This window comes from Pteropus vampyrus, unplaced genomic scaffold (assembly GCF_000151845.1).
Source record: "Pteropus vampyrus isolate Shadow unplaced genomic scaffold, Pvam_2.0 Scaffold24, whole genome shotgun sequence".
Classification (NCBI taxonomy): domain Eukaryota; kingdom Metazoa; phylum Chordata; class Mammalia; order Chiroptera; family Pteropodidae; genus Pteropus; species Pteropus vampyrus.
In genome coordinates, this window is record NW_011888805.1 from 8,299,441 (window position 1) to 8,305,669 (window position 6,229).

At 35.6% G+C, this 6,229-nt stretch overlaps 1 pseudogene; it reads left to right on the plus strand.

Annotated features, from left to right (window-relative positions):
* Positions 1 to 1,358: 1,358 nt before the first annotated feature.
* LOC111737250 lies at positions 1,359 to 1,477 on the plus strand (annotated as a pseudogene).
* Positions 1,478 to 6,229: the final 4,752 nt, after the last annotated feature.

Here is a 6,229-nt window from a genome sequence, read left to right on the forward strand (position 1 = left end):
ACCTAAAATTTGTATGGAACTAGAAAAGACCTTAAATGACTAAAGCAATCTTGAGAAAGAAGAACAAAGCTAGAGGTATCACACTCCCTGATTTCAAACTATACTACAAAGCTATATTAAAACAGTATGGTACTGGCACAAAACCATATATAAATCAATGGAGCAGAATAGAGAACCCAGAAATAAACCTACACTTAGGAAGACAATTAATTACAACAAAAGAGGCAAGAATTTACAATCGGGAAAAGGCAGTCTATTCAATAAGTGATCTTGGGAAAACTAGACAGATACATGCAAAAAAAAAAAATGAAGATGGAGCACTTTCTTACACCATTTACAAAAATAAAATGTATTAAAGACTTAAATGTAAGACTTGAAATCATAAAACTCTTAGAAGAAAACATAGACAGTAAACTCTTTTATATTGGTCTCAGTAGTATTCTTTTGTATATATGTCTCCTCAAGCAAGGGCAACAAAAACAACAATAAACAAATGGAACTACATCAAACTAAAAAGCTTTTGCACAGCAAAGGAAATCATAAACAAAATGAAAAAGAAACCTACAGAATAGGAAAAGATATTTGCTTATAGGATCATTTGTTGAAATGATATATCTGATAAGGAGTTAATGTCCAAAATTTATAAATATATAAAGAGTTCATGCAATTCAACATCAAAAAACAAACAATTGGAATAAGAAATGGACAGAGGACCTAAACAAACATTTCTCCAGAGGAGACATATAGTTGGCAAATGGACACATAAAAAGATGCTCAACATCACTAATGATCAGGGAAATGCAAATCAAAACCACAATGAGATACCACCTCACACTTGTCAGAATGGCTATTATCAAATAGACAAGAAATAACAAGTGTTGGTGAGGATTTGGAGAAAAATTAAACTTTCATGCACTGTTGGTGGGATTGTAAATTGGTACAGCCACTATGGAAAATGGTATGGAAGATCCTCAAAAAAATCAAAAGTATAACTACCATATGACCCAGTAATTCCTCTTCTGGGCTATTATTTGAAGAAAACAAAAACACTAATTAGAAAAGATATATGCAGCATTATTTAAAATAGTCAAGATATAAAAACAACCTAGGTATCCACCAATAGATGAATGGATAAGGAAGATGTGATACACACACACACACACACACACACACACACACACTGAAATATTACTCTGCCGGACACACAAAAATAAAATCTTGCTGTTTGCAACAACATGAATGAACCTAAAGGGTATTACACGAAGTGAAATAAGTGAGACAGAGAAAAACAAATACCATATGATTTTATTTATATGTGGAATCTAAAACACAAAACAAAGCAAAACAGAAACAGACTTGTCTACAGACATGCCACTCTGAACATATCCTATCTCATCTGATCTCGGAAGCTAAGCAGGGTCAAGCCTGGTTAGTACTTGGATGGGAGACCACCTAGGAATACCAGGTGCTGTAGGTGTTTAAAAATAAAAAAAGAAAGAAAGAAAAACAGAAACAGACTCATAGATATAGAGAACAAACTTATAGTTACCAAAGAAGAGAGGGGAGAGGGATGGATGAAAAAGATGAAGTAGATTAAGAGGTACAAACTTCCAATTATAAAATAAATAAGACATAATTATGTAATGTACAGCACAGGGAACATAAATAACATCGTAATAACTTCATACAGTGACAAAGGGTTACCAGACATATTGTGGTGATCACATCATAAGGTACATAAATGAAGAATCACTGTGTTATACACCTCAAACTAATATAATATTTTATGTCAACTATACTTTAATAAAACAAACAAAAATAAGATTTTTAAAAAAGATATCTTCTGTCCAAAAAGTAGGGAATTAAGAGAGGTGAAATAAAATGTATGCTTTTATGTAACAATGCTATTTGGATCAAAATAAATAGCATAATTCATTATTCTAACTTATATTCAAGGTATAATTAAAGAGTTAGTGTATCTAGTTTAGACTTAAAGCTATGTCACTCCTAAGTGCAATGCGATTCTTTTTCTAACTAGACTCAACTGTTATCATTCAATTTCTCATGCTGTTCTAATTTTTGTAATCTCCTCAGCCCAAAATCAAACAGGTTAAAGCGTTGGGAGTAGGAGACACAAGGAAATACTTCTTCCAATAATCTTTTCCATGAAAATATTAAAGAATGGCATTTCTTTCTGTTTTATTTTTAGCCCAATAAAGTTGATGTTAAAATTGTCACTTATAATCAGAGGCCTTAGGAAGCATCTCCATTGCTCCAGCCTTCGGCAAAGCTTCAGACTGCAAACAACGCTCTGAAACTCAACCACTTCCCCTGGTTCTAACACTAAAAGCAAGTGCTTGCCCTCATTACTTTAGTGAAGATCTTATCTCCCCTTGTTTTTATTCTTCTGATAGGCTACCCTGGTACTTCTCCTCTTGGGCGGAATAGAAAAGTGCTTTTTATATTTGCTTTCCTCAAAGCTCAAACTGGAACAATACCATTAACAACATGCAATCACACACACACACACACACACGCACACACACACACACACACACACGCGTCACAGCATTAGTCTCCCAAGAGCCTGAGGGCTCATGGTACAGATTTTCCTAAAATCTCTCAAAGGCTCACAAAACCCAAAGAAGCAGCATCTGGTCCCAGCATGCCCCATACCTCTTGCTGAGCAGCCCAAGCCTGGCACTAGTGGCAGCTGGCCTCAGTTTCTGGCTTGGCCTCTGGAGGCACCTGTAAGCCCAACACATGTGGCAGCCATCTGTTGATTGCTTGGTGACTCTTACTAGGTGGCCCCAGAAGTACATAGTCTATGGCTGAACTTGGTCTACATCTGGGCACCTCCTAGGACGCCCTTGAGCCGGCACACCCAGTGACCTGCTTTGACTGGAAACAGAGCCAGAGCACCACCCAGGACAGCATCTGAGGAGGACGCAGTCCGAGGGCAGACTGGGCAGGCACCAGAGCCCTGATAAAGTGAATCTTGCTCTATAAGTTCAATCCCTTACTAGCCAATCCTCAATCCCTCCCATCGACATGCAAACAGCAACCAAGGCTCAACTACAACAGGAAGGCACATACAACCCATACACCAGGGAAGACTGCACCACTGGGCCCCACAGGACACACTACATAAAGCCACTCAACTAAGACCAGTAGACTTGGGAGCCCTACCTAATACATAGAAACAAACACAGAAAGGCAGCCAAAATAGGGAGACAAAGAAACATGTCCCACATGAAAGAACAGAACAAAGCTCCAGAAAAAGAACTCAACAAAATGGAGACAAGCAATTTACCAGATGCAGAGTTGAAAACACTGGTTATAAGGTTGCTCAATGAACTTATGGGAAAAGTAGATAAACTCAGTGAGAACTTTAACAAAGAGATAGAAAACATAAAAATGGAGATGGAAAACATAAAAGGGAACCAGTCAGAAATGAAGAATATAATATGTGAGATGAAGAGTACATTAGGGAGAATCAACAGATTGGATAAAGTGGAGAATCGAATCAGCGACTTAGAGGATGGAGTAGCAGAGAACACCCAATCAGAAGAGCAACAACAACAAAAAAGAATTCAAAAAATGAGGATAGTTTAAAGAGCTTCTGGGACAACATCAAGTGCACCAACATTTGCATCATGGGGAGAGAGAGAGGAAGAAATTGAAAACCTATCTGAAGAAATAACAACAGAAAACTTCCCTTACGTGGTAAAGGAAATAGACATATAACCCCAGGAAGCTTGGAGAGTTCCAAACAAGATGAACTCAAAGAAGCCCGCACGAAGATACATCATCATTAAAATGCCAAAGGTTAAAGACAAAGAAAGAATCTTAAAAGCAGCAAGAGAAAAGCAGTTATTTACCTACAAAGGAGCTCCCATAAGACTGTCAGCTGATTTTTCAACAGAAATTTGCAGGCTGGAAGTTTGGTACAAAATATTCAAAGTGATGAAAAGCAAGGACCTACAACCAAGATAACTCTACCCAGCAAAGCTATAATTCTGTAATTTAGAATTGGAGGCCAGATAAAGAGCTTCCCAGACAAGAAAGAGCTAAAGGAGTTCATCACCACAAGGCCAGTATTACAGGAAATGTTGAAGGGACTCCTTTAAGATGAAGGAAAAAATACGTATCGAAAATACGGATAATAAAATGTCAATAACTACATATTTATCAACAAGCACTTCAAATGAAAAAAATTAAATGCTCCAATCAAAAGATAGGGCAGCTGAATGGATAAGAAAACAAGACCTTTACCCATTCTGCCTACAAGAGACTCACTTCAGATCAAAAGACACACACAGACTGAAAGCAAAGGGATGGAAAAAGATATTTCATGAAAATGGAAATGAAAAAAAAATCTGGAGTAACAATACTTATACCAGAAAAAATAGATTTTAAAACAAAGTCCATAAGAGACAAAGAAGGACCCAGTAATCCTACGTCTGAGTAAGAAGAAACCAAAAACACTACTTTGAAGGGACATGTGCATCCATATGTTCATTACAGCATTACTTACAATAGCCAAGATATAGAGGCAACCTGGGTGTTCATCAGTGGATGAATGGATAAAGAGATGGTACATATATACAATGGAGAATTACTCAGCCATAAAAATAAATAAATAAATAAATAAATAAATAAATAAATAAATAAATAAATAGATAGATAGATAGATAGATAGATAGATAAATAAATAAATAAATAAAATCTTAACATCTGCAAAACATGGCTGGACCTAAAGCGTTTTATGTTGAGTGAAGAAAGTTAGATAGAGAAAGACAAATGCCATATGACTTCACTTTTGTGTGGAATCTAAAGAACAAAAAAATAAATAAAAACAGAAACAAACTCATAGGCACTGAACTTTTTGAGGGTTACCAGATGGAAGAAGGATGGGAATAGGTGAAAAAGAAAAAGGGATTAAGAAGTACAAATTGGTACTTACAAAACAGTCATGGGGATGTAAAGTATAGCATAAGGAATATAGTCAATAATATTGTAATAGCTATGTATGGTGTCAGATGGGCACTGGATTTATAGGGGTGCTCACTTCAAAAGTTATAAATATCTAATCACTATATTGTACACTTGAAACTAATATAATGTTGTATCCCAATTATAATTTAAAAATTAAAAATATTTTTAATAAATATTTAGAAAGAATAAATAAGACCATGTAAAAATATGTATATAAAAGAAATACCTATTCAAATGCAAAATAGTTCTTTTTCTCTTTATCTTCCAAGGTCAGTGAAAGAAGGTTCTCACAATTTTACAACTATTTTTAAAAATCAGACTAACTATATATCGCCACTTTCGTAAATATTTATCCAATTTAATCCTCAAAATAAGCCTGGAGACATTAGTCTCCACATTTTTGCAAATAAGGAAATTGGCTTAAAGAGGAAGAGCTGAGACATGCCCAATACCCCAGAAGCCAAACTTGAAAGAGTCTCATAACTTCAGCGCCCAGGCATGTCCATTGTATTTTAGCTATTCCAGTGATCTGTGGGCTCACCTGGTTCACTATTCCAAATAAAAGAAAACATTGCCTTTGTTTTCTAAATAGCTATCTTCCAAACATCTTCAGCCTAGTAAATCTTGAAATTTTTCCAACGCTTCTCTATGGGCGAGTAAGGCAGGTCCTTCACGGATTTCTAAAAATAAATTAGAAAAGATGACCTCTAAGACATGTTTTAATTCTAAAACTCATGATTCTATGAAATTACACATAAAAAAAATAGCGAAGAAAACACGTTTAACAAATACATATTTAAACATGACGGTTAGGGTATGTGAGAGTCCTGCTGTGTTTAAGACATAAAATTGCACCATTGAACAAATATTAAAATGACCTAGAAATTAAAAAAAACAAAAACAAAAAAAAAACTGAGAGCCTCACCTTCAGAGATTATGGTTTAATTAGCCTGACAAAGAGCTCCCAAATTAAAAGTTCTTCTTAAACTTCTTTAAAAAAAAACTTTAAAATTCCCGCAGGTAATTATAATGTGCAGCCAGGACTGAGCACCACTGATTGGAGTTTATTGCAGGGGTGTCTGTGGGGAGTTCGGAGAATGGAAGCTGAGCAGAGGACAGGTCAATAACTTTCTCTTCCTGAGAGTCTACATTTCTGCTTGTGTTAGAGATCGTGGGAATAAACATTATAAGAGTCTTCCATGGGTATTAGTCTGGGAAGGCTTTTAAAGGA